This window comes from Neomonachus schauinslandi, chromosome 10 (assembly GCF_002201575.2).
Source record: "Neomonachus schauinslandi chromosome 10, ASM220157v2, whole genome shotgun sequence".
In the NCBI taxonomy this organism is placed as follows: Eukaryota; Metazoa; Chordata; class Mammalia; order Carnivora; family Phocidae; genus Neomonachus; species Neomonachus schauinslandi.
In genome coordinates this window covers 83,702,868-83,720,050 of record NC_058412.1, presented here as the reverse complement: position 1 = coordinate 83,720,050, position 17,183 = coordinate 83,702,868, and the positions used below count along the sequence as shown (strand labels likewise).

General features: G+C 41.9%; 1 protein-coding gene across 6 annotated transcripts in view; it reads right to left on the bottom strand.

Annotated features, from left to right (window-relative positions):
* The window catches only part of NCK2 (NCK adaptor protein 2), a 147,729-nt gene that overhangs the window by 67,113 nt on the left and 63,433 nt on the right, over positions 1–17,183 (bottom strand). For 4 of the 6 annotated variants that reach the window (XM_021680320.2, XM_021680326.2, XM_021680323.2 and 1 more), the window contains one exon: positions 7,723–7,907. The gene's annotated coding sequence lies outside the window, so the exon portion shown is untranslated. Of the gene's footprint in view, positions 1–7,722; positions 7,908–8,250; positions 8,325–17,183 lie in introns of all 6 variants that reach the window. The other 2 variants (XM_021680322.2, XM_021680321.1) reach the window with 1 other exon arrangement.

Here is a 17,183-nt window from a genome sequence, read left to right as displayed (position 1 = left end):
CAAATGGAAACCAAAAAATAAATAAATAAATAAAAGCAGGGGTAGCTAAACTTATTACCAGACAAAATAGAATTTCAGCCGAAAAAATGTAATTGAGACAGAAAATGTGGTTATATAATGAAAAAGGGGTCAATCCAATAAGATATAACATTTGTAAATATTTATGCACCCAATATATAAAGCAAATATTAACAGATGCAAAGGGAGAAATACAGAGCAATACAGTAATGGTGGGGGGTTTTAATACCCCACTTACATCAGTTGAACAGATCATCCAGACAGAAAATCAGTAAGGAAATTTGTACATAAAATACATGCTAGAGCAGACGGACTTAATATTTACAAAAGATTCCACCTAATGTCAACAGAATATTTTTCTCAAACACATACAGAACAGTCTCAAGAATACATCATATGTTAGGCCACAAACAAGTCTTAATATATTTAAGAGGACTGAAATCATATCAAGCATCTTTTATGACTTGTAATAGTATGAAACTAGAAATCAATTGCAAGACAAAAATGGAAAAATCCACAAAAGTATGTGAAGACTAAACAACATGCCACTGAACAACCAATGGGTGAAAGAAGAAATCAAAAGATAAATAAAAAAATATCTTGAGACAAATGAAAATGGAAATACCATACACCGAAAGTTATGGGATGCAGCAAAAGCAGTTCTAAAAGGTAAGTTCATAGTGATAAAAACCTACATTAAGAAAAAAACAGGGGTGCCTGGGTGGCTCAGTTGGTTGGGCGACTGCCTTCGGCTCAGGTCATGATCCCGCAGTCCCAGGATCGAGTCCCACGTCGGGCTCCCTGCTCAGCAGGGAGTCTGCTTCTCCCTCTGACCCTCCTCCCTCTCATGCTCTCTGTCTCTCATTCTCTCTCTCGCAAATAAATAAAATATTTAAAAAAAAAAAAAAAAAAATTTAAAAAAAGAAAAAAACAAAGATTCCCAAATAACATAACTTTACACCGCAGGGAACTGGAAAAAAAAAAAGAACAAATGAAACCCAATGTTAGTATAAGGAAGGAAATAACAAAGACCAGGGTAGAAATAAACAAAACAGAGACTAAAAAGACAATAGAAAAGATCAATGATACTAAGAGCTGGTATTTTGAAAAGATAAAATATATAAACCTTTTCTAGACTCACCTAGAAAAAAAGGGGAACTCAAATAGATAAAATCAGAAATGAAAGGGGACATTATAACTGATACCACAGAAATACAAGGATCATAAGAGACTACCATGAAAAACTGTATACCAACGAATTGAATAGCCTAAAAGAAAGGGACAAATTCCTAGAAATATACAAACTGTCAAGACTGAATTATAAAGAAATAGGAAAATCTAAACAGACTGATTATTAGCAAGAAGACTGAATCAATAATCAAAAACCTCCCAACAAACAAAAGTCCAGGACCAGATGGCTTCATTGGTGAGTTCTATAAAACATTTAAAGAAGAATTAACACCAATCCTTCTCAAACTCTTCTGAAAACCAGGAGAGGAGATAACACTTCTAAACTCATTTTACAAGGCCAGCATCACCCTAAAACCAAAACCAGACAAGGACATTACAAGAAAAGAAAATTACAGCCCAATATCACTGACAAGCATAAAAAAATCCTCTAGAAAATACTAGCAAATTCAACAGCATATTAAAAGAGCATACACCATGATCAAGTGGAATTTATCCAGGGATGCAAGAATAATTCAAAATGTGCAAATCAATGTGATGTACTATATTAAGAAAACGAAGAATAAAAATATGATAATCTCAATAGATACAGAAAAAGCATTTGAAAAAATTCAATATCCACTAATAAAAACTCTCAACAAACTGCATATAGAAGAAATGTACCTCAACATAATAAAGCCCACAGCTAATATCATACCTAACAGTGAAAAGCTGATAGCTTTTCCTCTTTTCCTCAAAGATCAGGAACAAGATAAGAATGCCCACTCTTGCCACTTTTATTCAACATAGTACTAGAAGTCCTAGCCAGAGCAATTAGATAAGAAAATGAAACAAAAGGCACCCAAATAAGAAAGGAAGAAGTAAAACTGTCACTATTTGCAGATGACATGATATTATATATAGAAAACCATAAAGACTCCGCCAAAAAAAGTGTCAGAATAAATGAATTCAATGAAGTTGCAAGATACAATATCGATATACAAATATCAGTTGTGTTTCTGTACATTAACAATGACCTATCTGGAAAAGAAATTAAGAAAACAACCTCATTTACAACTGCATCAGAAAGAATAAAATACCTAGCAATAAATTTAACCAAGGAGGCGAAACACCTGTACACTGAAAACTATTAAGACATTGATGAAAGAAATTGAAGAAAACACAAATAAATGAAAGATACTTCATGCTCATGGATTATAAGAATTAATATTGTTAAAATGTCCATACAACCCAAAGCCATTTTCAGATTCAATGCAATCCCTATCAAAATTCCAATGGTATTTTCATCAGAAATAGAACCATCTTAAAATTTGTAAGGAATCGGGGTGCATGGGTGGCTCAGTTGGTTAAGTGTCTGCCTTTGGCTCAGGTCATCCCAGGGTCCAGGGATCTAGCCCCAAGTCGAGCTCCCTTCTCAGTGGGGAGTCTGCTTCTCCCTCTCCCTCTGCCCCTCCCCGCCACTTGTGGGCTCATGCGCTCTCTCTCTCTCAAATAAACAAATAAAATCTTAAAAAAAAAAAAAATCTGTATGGAACCATAGAAGATCCCAAATAATCAGAACAACCTTGAGAAAAAAAAACAAAACAAACCAAAGCTACAGGCATCAGACTTTTGATTTCAAGGTATATTACAAAGCTATGATAAACAAAACAGTACAGTGTTGGCATAAAAAGAGACACACAGATCAATGGAACAGAACAAAGAGCCCAGAAATAAACCCATACATATATGGTCAATTAATTTCCAACAAAGGAGCTTGAAAGACCACCACCAACAAAGGAGCTAAGAATACACAATGGGGAAAGAAAAGTCTCTTTAATACATAGTCCTGGGAAAACTGGACAGCCACATGCAAAAGAATGAAACTGGACCACTAGCTTACACCATAGATATAATTAACTCAAAATGGATTAAAGGCTTAAATGTAAGACCTGAAACCATAAAACATCTAAAAGAAAACACAGGCAGTAAGCTCCTTGACATCACTCTTCGCAATGAGTGTTTGGATTTGACACCAGAAGCAAAGGCAACAAAAGCCAAAATAAACAAGTGGGATGACACTAAACTCAAAAGCTTCTGTACAGCAAAGGAAACCATCAACAGAGTGAAAAATAGCCTACAGAATGAAGGAAAATATTTACAAATCATATATCTGATGAAGGGCTAATATCCAAAATATACAAAGAACTCATACAACTCAACAGCAAAAACACAAACAAAAATGGGCAGAGGATCTGAACAGACACTTTGCCAAAGAAGACATCCAAACGTCCAAGAGGTACATGGAAAGGCACTCAACATGACTAATCATCGGGGAAATGCAAATCAAAACCACAATGAGATATTACCTCACACCTGTTAGAATGGCTATTAGCAAAACTACAAGTGATGACAAGTATTGGCATGTATGTGGAGAAAAGGGAGCACTTTCCCACTCTTGATGGAAAGGTAGGTTGGTGAAGCCACTATTGAAAACAGGATGGAGGTTCCTCAAAAAATTAAAAACAACTACCAGACGATCTGACAATTCCACTTCTAGGTATACATCCAAAGGAAATAAAAATGGGATCTCGAAGAGATACCTGCACCTCCATGTTCACTGTAGCATTACTCACAATAACCAAGATATGGGAACATCCTAAGTGTCTGTCCAGGGATGGATGGATGAAGATGTGGTATATATACGTACAACAGAATGTTCTTCAGCTGTGAGAAAAAAGGAAATCCTGCCATTCTTGACAACACAGATGGATCTCGAGGCATTATGTTAAGTGACAGAGAAAGACAAATACTGCATGGTATCACTCATATGTGGAATTGTAAAAAAAAAAAAAAAAAAAAAAGTCAAACTCGTAGAAACAGAGAGTAGCAAAGGGGTTGCCAGGGGCTTAAGGTGGAGGAAACAGGCAGAGGTTGATAAAAGGGTACAACTTTCAGCTGTAAGATGAATAAGGCCAGGGGCGCCTGGGTGGCTCAGTTGGTTGGGCGACTGCCTTCGGCTCAGGTCATGATCCTGGAGTCCCAGGGATCGAGTCCCACATCAGGCTCCCTGCTCGGCGGGGAGCCTGCTTCTCCCTCTGACCCTCCCCCTTCTCATGTGCTCTCTCTCTCTCATTCTCTCTGTCTCAAATAAATAAAATCTTTTAAAAAAAAAAAAAAAAAAAGATGAATAAGGCCCAAGGATCTAATGTATAACACGGTGACTACAGTTGGTAACACTGTGTTATTTAATTGAAATTTGCTAAGAGGAGGAAATTTAAATGTTCTCACATACACACACGAAGATAAATATGTGAGGTGAGGAATGTGTTAATTAACTAGATGGTCAGGATTCTTTCATGGTGTATGTGGTGTATCAAATCACCACAATGTACACTTTCAGTCTTACAATTTTGTCAATCATACCTCCATGAAGCTAAAAAAAGCAAAGATGGAAACGACATTACAGGATCGCTGCTAACATTTGCTCTCTGATGCTCGTAACAGCAACTGACAGTTTGTGGAATTCGTGGCCTCCTTTCCTTCCCTTCACTCATGAGTCTTATCACCTAAGCCATGGTCTTTCCTCCCCTGTACACCAACATCCTTCTACCCCTTGGGCTTCTGTCCTGAAAATGTCTCCAAGTCGTTTTTCAAAAAATAAGAAATGTTCAGCACAGTGTACAAGGCCCTTCACATCTTCCATCCCCAGTAAACATCAGGCAGCCTCCAATGACAGTGAACTAGAGTCAATTTTCAATGATACATGGGAAGAATTAAGTGCAGGCTCTACATTCATTACCACTGCCAGTGTAAATGGAAGGGCTTTGCTACCATGCTTCTCCCATGATCCCCACTCCCCACAGCGGGCAGGGTCAGGGCTAAGGAGTTCCCAAGACTGCTCTTCAACTTTAAAGTCGGGGAGGCTCCAGGGAAGACAAGAATACAGGGCAGGGAAGCATACCACCTGGAAACAGGGGCTCGGGACCCCACTCAGGCCCCTCTGAGATGTAGCTGGGACACTCCACCCTCCTCAAACTGCTCCCCACAGCCCAGCCTTAGGTACAGGTCTCAGCTGGGACAGGGCAAACTTTGAGTCCTAATAACTGGGAAATGCATGAGAGGCTGACATCCCACTCACCACTTTACCAGGCTAGCGCGGCCTCCATTTCTTTCCAAAATATGCCCTTGGATAAAGTCACTTTTCCTGCTGGCGCTTGAAAGACCACTGACCAAAGAGCATGCTGGGTCCCCACTCATTATTGCTTAAATGATCTGGAGACTCTAAGAGCTATTACCCAGCGAATCCACCCAGCCTGTCCTTACCAAAGGGACCCACTATGCCTCTGCACACACATGCCCTCATTCCCTAAAATTCACTCCAAACACAGCTTCCCATGGCTTTTCCAGACTCCTTTCTGAGGGGCAGTCCACTATGCCTTGGGCACCCGGGACTCACTATAAGAACCTCAACCAGAGCTGTCAGGGTCCTGCCCCCAACCCACAAGGGCAAGAGAAACGCTGCCTAGAGCTTATTTTATCTATTTTTGTAGCTGCTAAAACACAGTGCTAGAACTGTAAGAAAAAATCGTCTAGAATCCAGTTGGTGCTCACAATATTTATTATATGAATGGATACATCTAATGATTTTCCCACTGGACATTTATCTAAACCAGAGAAGTAATTTTTAAGAAGTTACAGGGTTTTGGCCATGGATGTCATGAGCTTATAAAAATTAATTCTTTAAAATAATATGGGTATGGATATTGTGTAAGTATCTTTTCATGGTTATGAATGGTTCTCTACCTAGTTGCACCCAGGAATCAGCCATTTGCCCAACAGTCACTGACAGCTGCCAGGCACTCGTGCAGAATACCCTGCTCGGAGTGAGCATGTTACTACCCTGCCTACCACTCTCTGGGAAAGAGAAACTTTCAGAATAACTGAAATGATTAAGTGTGTTAATATCGTTAAGTGTCAGATGCTGATACTGATGAATTACTGATGAATTCTGATGATCAGATTTGAGGATTTGTGCTTATTTTTCTCTTACTGCCATGAAATACATGACTGCATTTATAAAATACTAAGTCTTAAAAGGTTCCACTTCAATGACTATTAAAAAAAAATTGATCTGCGACGGGTAAGAGCTTTCCTGTGTAACGGAAATCTCCTAGGACTGGATGTCTAATATCCCAATGGTGTTTATCTTATATCATGTCTGCAAGAGAAACTTGGGAGTGCCCCAACAATGCAAGAGGGGGTGTAAGGCTAGGAAGAGACAGGTCCAGGGAGCAAGGTCAGAATAACTTTGAGCATAGCGGGAGGAAGGAAGGAGGGCGTAGAATCAGGCTGCACAATATGACCTCCAAGCTTTCGATTCCAAACTAGGATGTAGACCTGGAAATCACAACACTCTAAATAAATGAGACATGTCATTTCCACCAAATGAAACCATAAAGGATAATAAGGTGAAGACACCCAGACACTTAATCCTACCCTTATGAAATACTACACATTATTTCTGTGCTGTTCTGGTTACCACACATCAATAAGGAACATAAGTGAAATTAAGAAGCCTCCAAAAAAGAAGAAAAAAAAAAAAAAGTGGTCGGGGGGGGGAACCCCACTCACAAGTTTAGTAGTAGTTTTAGGCCAAATGAAAGACAATTCTAATTTATATTAAACCAATAAACTTACAGATATCACACCAAGAGATTTTATAGTCCAAAGTTATAGATCCAAGAATAGTTTAAAACAATTTGTGAATAACACAGGCAAAATAAGGTTCTGAAGGAAAGCTAATGAATTTGGGTGCTCTCCCTACTGGGGATGAAACTGTACCTTCTCATAAAGCACTCCTTACTGCCTGGCCAGAGACACACCACCAGATTAATCAGACTATCAAACCGCAACTTTCATATTTAAATCAATGTCCCAAACGATTTTTTAGGGTTGAGAAATATCTCTGTTACACAGACACATGTTTTTGTCTAGTACCTGTTATTATAGGACCCCTGGATCTCCGAGCCCACATGCTGTATTACCGGTACAATTTTAACACACATGAGCAGATTTCTCATACAAACAAGCACAACATTCCCCAGAATCCTTTATCTGTTGGCATGTTTTCATGTAGACTTATCTTCCCAAGACCAAAGTCGGAAGGAACCTTTGCGAGACTAAAAGTAGCCTAAAGGCAATTCTTGTTTATCTCATGCTCCCAAAGCAGCGCACAAAAGGCCTGGCTCAAGACCACCTGTTGGGCTGCAGGGCTGGGGCATCAGGGCATTTTACAAGTAGGGGACACCCACCATTCTGCTTTCTAGCTACTCGGTGCCATCATGTGCTGATGCAGGAACAGCAATCTAATTTTTGAACCAGAGCCCTTGAAACCTTCAATTGGATGTGGCTCAACACTTTGGGGCCACACTTAACTGCCACTTAATTCATGTAAAACCTACTCTGCAAATCAAGCATTTGAGGCGAAAGCACCAACTTCTTGCATTTGTTTTAAGCAGGGCACTGCAGACTTACCTTTGGCACTCAGTTGTAAGAGATGACTGGCAAAATGCAGAACTCCTCAAAAGGTGAAGTTCTCTGCTGGTCACACGCCTGAAGTTACAAAGCTGCAGGAGTTCTCCAAATTCTTGAATCCAACCCAAATCTCAGCAGAGAATTATGATCTGGGCAATCACTTGTATAAAAGGAACATAGGAAATCTGAAGGGAAACGGAAAAAAAAAACATATATTACGACTGCCGGCTTGTAAGTAACTGCATGATTATCTATTTGCATGAAACCAGCATTTTTTTTTTTTTTAAAGATTTTATTTATTTATTAGGGGGAGAGAGAGAGATTGGGAGAGGGAACAGAAGCAGAGGCAGAGGGGGAGGGAGAAGCAGGCTTCCCGCTGAGCAGGGAGCCCGATGTGGGGCTTGATCCCAGGACCCTGAGATCATGACCTGAGCCGAAGGCAGACGCTTAACCCACTGAGCCACCCAGGCACCCCGAAACCAGTATTTTTAATACACCCTGGAAACAAGTTGCTTTGTACCTACTGACCTCTACCCAAATAAAATTGTTCTCCTCCTCTATCTTCAGCTTCCTGTTATCAGCTCTGAGGCAGTCAGGTACCTCTGTGGAGGGAAGAGATGGGGAAGGTAGGGACAGGTGGCCACCAACAAGATTCTTCCTGCCCTCCTCTCTACAACTTCTCCCCACACCCTTCAAAGCCTGCCAAAAACAAAAGAAAGGTGTGCCAAGTGGAAAGGAAGCAAGTCTGAGAGCCTAATTAAAGGGAGAAGAGTTGCAGAGAGCATGGATATTTAAATTTAGAGACTCGTTCCTCTTTTGGAGATCTCCTGCACTGGCCATTTATTGAGAGAGGCCCCCTACTGGACCCATAGCCTTGTGCTAAAAACAACCCTGCAGGAAATCTGGGAATAATATCCTGAAACTACAAGGAAGTTGAGACCAGAAAAGCCTGACAGAGGTGATGGGCAGCCTCTCCCTCCTGCTCCTGGAGAGTTTGCTGCTGCCTTATGTTCTCTGTACTCGGGTGGCTATTGTCAGTCCTTGCCGGCATTGGTGAAGGGTCCCTGAAGCTCTGTGGACCTCCAAGAGAGTTCACTGACATTTTTAATTGTATTTCAAACCCAGAGGGGATCTGTCCTGACAGTTCACTCAGAGAAGATCTACTAATTCATCCCTGGCATGATTATGACCCAAAATGTTAAATACCCCATAGAAAAATCAAATTCTATTTTAGTCAAATAGAAAAAGATAATTCAAGTAGGACAGCAAGTTCATAAATTTTGATTAAAAAATTAATTCCTCTTTGTGCATTCTCTAGCATTATTTTAAAGGCTGCATGACTTTTTTTTCAAGATTTATTTATTTATTTGAGAGAGAGAGAGCAGGGGAGGGAGGAGGGGCAGAGCGAGAGGGAGAGAAAGTCTCAAGCAGCATCTGCGCTGACTGTGGAGCCCAATGTGGGGCTCGAGCTCACGACCCCCAGATCCAGACCCGAGCCAAAACCAAGAGTCGGATGCTTAAGCAACTGAGCCACTCAGGAGCCCCAAAGGCTGCGTGACTTTTAAAAATTACACGATTTAATGCAGAGAAAAGGTGATGCCCAAACACAATGGGAACACTAGACTGGGGACAAGACAGTAAATGTGTCCCTGGACAATTACACCCTTCCCTCTGCTGAGTGTTTACAATAAAATGACAGGGTTTCCAAAAATAAAAGTTTTGGTATCTGGACTCAGGTCCTGACCAAGTGTTCTATTTCACTTTACTGCGCTTACTGAAGAAAGCCACCGACTAAACACAGTCATGCCCACAAAATTCACCTCCATATTAGTATTTTCAGGGGTTCAGGGGTATAAGCTGGATTTTTAAAAATTTTAATTGAAAAGTGAATCTGCCTGGAGTCAGATCCCCCGGGCTGTTGTGAGGGGGCGTCTGGCAGCTAGTAGAGCTGTCTGCACATGGGCCTCCCTCTGGATGCACTGTGCTCTCACCAGTGAGGTTTTTTAATTCTCTCAACAACCTTCCACGATAGCTATTAACACCCTCTTTTTCACATGAGTTAACTTTCTCGGGGAGGTGAAGGGTTTTCCTTAACAACCTTCAGTGAGGAACGCAGGCCTCCAAAGCTCTAGACCCATCACAGCAATGGCAAGCCTGGTGCCGCAGCAGACTTATTTACCAGGCCATAGCTGAAGAACGATGGGCTGGATCTGGAAGCCCAGTCCTTTGATACTCAGTGTCGCGGGCAAGGTGGAAAAGCCAGATGGAATAGAGCAGAATTTGAACTCATGGAGGAGCTCCAATCAAAGTGACACCATCTCAAGTTCGTATAAAAGTGCCCGTAGCTATCTGGGATTCAAGATGGCAGCGTTTTCTTGGAGAAAAGCATTTCATGGACAAACCATTGTCCATGCACTCAGCATACACCTCAAATGGAAATAGAGGGATCAACCTTGTGTCATCCTGGGTTTCAAGGTAGCCTGCCCACTGCCTATGTCTAACGTGGTGGGGTTATTAGCATATTCAAAACCTCTGTTAAGGACAAACATTTCAAATCAGATCTTAAGTACAAAGATCTAAACCCATGAGGAAAGCAGACACTCTTGTGCAAAAACCACCACAGACTGCAAACACTACCAGGTACACGGTCAGTTGGAGTGCAGAAGGCTCTCACCCAAGAAAGAATTCACTCAAGGATGGTCTACACACCGCGCTTCAGCCAGATGGGACTGTATGAAACGGGTCTATGCTTTCCTTTGAAAATATTTCTCCACTAGCTCCCTGTGCATCTCCCCTTAGAAACACAAGAGGAAGAGGTAGGACTGGAAAGGAATTAACACTAATACCAAATATATCACTCTCTCTGCATTATTTTGGACCCCTAGTAACACAAAATTTTATCATTGTGAAATCCACAGGATTATCTGAATTCTCTGTAACACTGACGTTTTCTTTTCAACTATGTTTTGAAAAACCCGAGCCACAACTTGGGGCTTCTCCCCGGTCTTTTGGGGGGCAGCTGGCTGCAGCACTTGCTTCCGCTGTGAGGGCATGCTCTGGGCTTGCGTGCCTCAGTGCCTCGATCTGCAACTCTGGGAGCACTGCCCGTCCTGGGGCCAGAGCCGGGCACCGAGATGCCCCCATGTGGCTACCTTAGTCTCACTTAAACCTCCAGCGCCTGCTGCAGCACCAGACACGTCTTCTGGATGGTCCCAGGCAGTTCCTTCACACCTGCATGGAGGTCCAGGGGTGATGTCCATCACGAATGCACTTCACTCCCGGAGGAGTCGCTAAAGGTTAATAAGAGGCTATGTGCCCCGTTCTGCTGATGGCTATGTGCTGGACACAACAGCTCTACCTGCTTTATAGGTGGCCAAAGTTCCCAGCCAACTCGAATCTCCCAAAGCCTCAGACTGAGTGCTCAGGTGATACCACCTCGCCTCCTTGATTCACAGAACTGAGTAACATAAAAGGCAGGGAGAAGGGTTTGTACTGGTCCCAGTGAAACACGGCACTGGTACTCCACCCTCACAGCGACCCTGGGAGATAAATCTTATCATTCAGCTCAGGAACTAAACCACCAGATGTCCCCCAGCTGGAATCTGAAGCTACCCTGGGGTCTGATTTCAAAGCCCAGCCTCGCTCTTTCTTCTCAAAAAAGATCACCACTAGCAGGCAGAGCCTGGAGACTCAGGCGAAGATTGTGTGCCGTTGCCCTCTGTCGGGAGTCTCTGCTACCCCGGGAGGCTGGCTTCAGCCTCTCCAAGAGGGTAGGGACAGCACAATGCTGTAGCAAAGAAGCCCGCCCATGAAGCGGGCTTCATACCACTTTATTTTCAAAGAAACCGTTTCTCTTTGATGCTAATGCAGCAAACACAGAATTACCGAAAGCCACAATCTGACTGGGTTGGGTACAGCACACAACGTAAAGACTCACAGGCCCCCTCAGGTGTGCATCATAACCAAAACTTACATATGCCAAACACACCAAGAGAACCCCCCAGACCCCTAATCTGTAGACAGCGAGAAAGACAATTATCTTTATTCTTTTATTTAAAAAGGGGGGGATCACGTGACTATCATAGGCCTCTGGGCTCACGAATGCCACAGCCTCATCTCATCCTTTCTTCCCCTCCTCGCCCTTCCCACGTGAGACCCCTCTTCAGAGCACATAGGCCCTGCAATGGCCTAGGGGATATCCAGCTCAGAACGAATATGGAGGGTCACCGCCTGACCAGATGGGGACAGGCTGTCTTGTTGACTTCTGGCAGAACAAGCTATATTTCATTCCTACCGAACTACTTGGTGGAAAACTTTATTCCGGTGGAAAAGTGCTCATTTCAGACACTGAACAAAGCTACACAAAAGTCTCCTTGAATGGCTTGGCTAAAACTCAAGCCTGGTTTTTCCCCTCGTGCACGGTGGTTCCCAGTCAGGGCCCAGAGGGTACCGAAGGCCATAAGCTAGTTTCCAAAATTTCAAAAAGTCCCATGAAATTAGGATTTTTACTCAAGATAAAGCAGTCCTAAGCAGGACAGATACCAAGTTTTTCTGCACTGGGCTAGATTTACATCAGTTCTAAATGATAAAGCCAGTTCTCAACTGATTCTGTTGATCAGAAGGTCGTTAATGAAAATGGAAAAAAAAAAGTACTAATTTCTAACTCTCTGAACAGCCCCCAAGAGGCATCACATGTGGCTAAGGTAGGTGTCTGGGGAGGAGGGTAAATGGTCAGATTTTCAGCTCTGAGGTTTCTAGGTTCTAAAATAACAGAGATTTCTGCCTTCGGAACTGAGAAAAAGAGCAAAACTGCAGGTAGTGGGGTCAACCACATATAAACAGGCCAGAGAAAGTGGTAAGAGACCACGGGACAGGAGCATGAGGGTTCCAGGCTCGGCTCAGCAAGCCCAGCGCCCTGTATTGTATGACTCTGCCTGTTTCCTCCACCAGGACCAGGGTCCCTCAGCTCTGATTCAGCAGCTTTGACATGCAAATGGATTTAATAATTATCAAAAACTGATGATGCAGTACCAAAAAAATTATTAAGGCTTATCTAAAATTCTGTGACAAAAAAAGTCATAATGCAAATCTTAATATGAATTTAAATATTACAGTCCGCTGCTGAAAAATTCTAACAGATAGGAATTTGATTAGTAACACCATTTCCAATGGTTTGTAAAGATTTTGTTTATACATTTGATGGTAGCCTCTTCAATACAACAATATTCCATTCTCCAAAAGGTCTGATAAGGTGTTACTCTTAAGATCTTCCCACTAGTCCAAATCAGTTTTCAGAAACAGCATGAAAAACCCTTGCCACACATCTCAATGTGATAACTAGACAATCTAATTACATATACGGGCATACCTTGGAGATACTGTGGCTCCAGGTCCAGACCACTGCAATGAAGTGAATATTACAAAAAGCAAGTCATGAATTTTTTGGCTTTCCAGCTCATTTATAGTTTTGTTTATACTAGAATGCAGTCTATTAAGTGTGCAATAACATTAGGTCTTAAAAAAAAAAACAATGCACGCGCCTTAAAAAATACTTTATTGCTAAAAAATGCTAGCCATCATCTGAGCTCTTAGTGAGTCATAATCACTGATCACAGATCACCATTACAAATGTAATAATAATGCAAAAGTTGGAAATACTACAAGCCTTACCAAATGTGACATAAAGACATGAAGTGAGCAAATGCCATTGGAAAAATGGCACCAAAAGGCTTGAGCAACCCAGGGTGGCCACAAACCTTCAATTTGTAAAAAACACAATATGAACGAAGTGCAACAGGATGAGGTATGGCTGTAACATTTTTAGAAGGCTCACGAGCATTCTTTATGACATAGGGTTCAGTTATTGTCCAGGCAGTTACAATACCAATAAAAAACATACTGAGAACATAAACTTTAAACACTAAAATGCACTACTGAATAAAACTTGTGCAAACCCCTCTTTTATTTAAAAAGACAGATGAACAGGAAGGAAGGAAGGAAAGCAGGCAGGCACGCTGGCTCTGAAATCTTATCTGAGATAATTTAGGTGTGCTAGGTGATCCAAAAGATTTAACTCTGAATATATGTATAAGAATGATTTTGATTATTTTGCTGAAGTTCATGTCCCTTACCTTTTGAGGATAAAGGACTGGAAGAATGAGGGAAACTCCAAGAAAGGCCAAAGTCAACAAATGGGGTCGGGGCAAGCAAATCCTCTTTCTCTCCTCTCCCAGCCACCCTTCTTGCTCTCACGTGCGTGTGCGTGAACACACACACAAGCACTCACTCACATTTTTTTTTTTTTTAAATAGAATCTTAAAAAGCAGGCAAGGCCAAGCACAGGCTGTTGGTAGGATGGAAACCAGGTGAGGAGTATGATTTTACTTTTTAACTTTATTCTTTTCTGTAACATTTTTACAACTATGTCTTACTCTGGTGATTAGGATGTTAAGCTATTAGATAAAAACTCCATCCTCTTCCTCATTTCTCTTCACTGCCTGGTCTTCTGGGGAGAAGCCTGGCCTGGTTGCCCTAGGGCATGTGCTCCTTCCCCTCCCTCTCATTCATCCCCCACCCAGCACAGAACAAGCCCTCACCACTAGCCCTCCTCTACATTCCTGGTTCCGCTACTCCAGATCTCCTCTGCTAAAATGGCTACTCACCATCTTGGTCTGCAAAGCCCTCTCCTCCACCTTCACACCTCATCTGTGGGAACTCCCTGCAAACTCTCAGCTCCCTCCCTGCCCTGCCCCCAGTGCTCAGTGGAGGGGTGAAATCCTACCCTCTTTCAAGAGGCTGTTCAAGGCCCCTCCTCTGCGAAGATTCCTAGATGTCTCCAGAGTCGGTTAAACACTCTTCCTCTAGGTTTGAATTTTGTCCCCCAAAATTCATATGCTGAAGTCCTAGCCCCCAGTACCTCAGAATGTAACAGTATTTGGAGACAGGATCTTTAATGAGGTCACTGGATTAAATGGAGACTGGGGCTAATCCAAAATAACTGATGTCCTTATAAGAAGAGGAAGCGACACAAGGGATGTGTAAGCACAGAGGGATGGCCATGCAAGGAGGCAGCAAGATGGTGGCCATCTACAAGACAAGGAGAGAAGCCTCAGGAGAAACCAAACCTGCCAACGCCTTGATCTTGGACTTGCAGCCTCCAGAACTGTGAGAAAGTTCTGTTATTTAAGCCACCCAGTCTGTGGTATTTGGTCATGGAAGCCCTGGCAAACCAATATACCATCTCCTTCACCAGACTGTTAGCCCACAAATTCTCACCACATACAACAAGAACCTGAAAAATACGTCCTAAATGAATGCCGGAATGAATGAATGGAAGGAACCAGTCAGTAACAAATCCACCAGAAAATCCACAGAGCATCTCCCTGCCACCTTCCTCCTGGGCACAAAAGGAATAGATTCTCCAGTCTTCGTACTTTTGTTAAAGCCCAGTTTAAATACTGCCACCTCTGGGAACACGCTCCCAAGTCTTGCCTTCCCTCCTCAGTGCAAAGTCCTATTGCAGCATTCACCATACTGTACCATAGCCATTGTACTTTGCACTTTAATGTAGATATTTAACCATTTACAAAAATAACCAGGATATATCTCCCTAGCTACCTTAACACTCAACCTCATCATTTATTGGCCTAGGCCAATCAACCAGGCCCCAACCCTGACTAGGTGACTTTAAAGCAAATCCCACAGAAAAATTATTTTATCTGTACACACTTCAGTGTATACCACCAACAGATAAGTACAACTCCATTATTACACCTAAAGTAATCATTAACTCCTTAATATAAACCTCATTTTAGTGTTCCCATTCTTCCAATTTTCTCATAAATGTCTTTTTATAGCCGATTTATTTGAATCGGGATCCAAATAATGTCCATAAATTACAATGTCTTGCATGTCTTTTAAGTTACTTTAAATGTATTTTATTTGAAGGATGATTTATTGAAGAAACGGAGTCATTTGTCCTGCAGAATACCTAGCATTCCAGACATTGTAAATTTCATCTCCCTGAGCTGTTTTACAGCGTTTCCTCCACCCCAGCACTTCCAGTGAACGGGCAGGGCAGTTGGCAAGGGACTCATCAGATGGGAGAAGACTTTCTCAAGGGCAGGGACCCAGCGCTGACCCCGTACTTGGTACCAGAGAGCAACCCAATTAATCAATGATTCAGTAAATGACAAAACAGATTGGAGGTGCTGATGTTATTGGTGCACTTCTCTGCTTCCGTCCTTTCCACTGGTCCCATTTTCAAGTGTGATCCTCCCTGGGATCAAGGGTATGGCGCTTCTCCAGTTCTGGGCCCTTCAGAAAGAAAAGGTCCTGTTCTCCTTCTTCAACTGGGAATAGGTATATAATACTTAAGACTCAAAGTTATAAAACAGTCTAAGCACTGAATGATGTTCTTCTGGTTTTTAAGAAAATAGTTTAAGAAAAATAACCATCAGTGGGGCAGATGAGCCCTGGGCAGTGGCTCAAGGTGGCTTGGTTTCACTGATGGACATTCTTACACAACTCCAGAAAGGCAGCATTCGTGCCCCCAAACTACCCTATTGAGAATGCTTCCCCTGTATTTCTCTAAAACAAGAGTCCTTTTTTTTTTTTTCCTACAAGAAACATTTCAATTGTTTTCTAGAAATCTAGGCCCAGAATTAATCAAATCAGAAACCTCAAATCCTTTATTTCCCTTGTCCTTCAAGTTCAACACCTTGGTGTTGTTTTAGCACCACACATTAATTTTAGAGAGAAAACTAGATCTGCTAAGCCTGCAGTTGACACGCATGGGCGTCATGGGATGGAAACATCCAGAGAGAGCTGTTTAGGTCAGGGCCTGGGTTCTAATTAACTCAGGATTAAATCGTCATATCCGCAACTGAGTGAACTACACGTACTGATGCAGATTTTTACTATTCTAGGGATTTAGTGTTTACTCAGACCCCATCTTTGTTCTAGATCACATCACTGGCCTTTTAAGAAACCAAAACAGGACTCTCAACATGAGGGTGGGGGACATGAGTTTTACAGATATTAGATGAAGGTAATGAGTGAAAAAAGACTGGGAACAGTCCCTGACCTTTGGCCCCTGAGAAGTCCCTGGAAGCATACAGAACCACTAAGTTCTGGAGAAAGATTTCGTGGGAAGGTTGTTTGTTTGTTTGAATTTTGTATATTCCTGGTAACTGAGAAGCTTCCCACAGAATGAATTTGCTTCTAAAAAACTGTGGGGAAAAACATCTCACTGCACATTATCCTATTTTACTTCTGATGGGTACTGAATAGATTTGTGTTCCCCACTTTACAGTAGGGGTGATGCTCATATATATATTATAGTATCCCCTAAATTATTGTATAAAATTCCATAAAATATGTAATGAAAAGGGAGTAAGTTAAATTTTGCCACCAAAAAAGGGGCTAATAGTTATAAAGTTTAACTTACAGAGAACAAATTT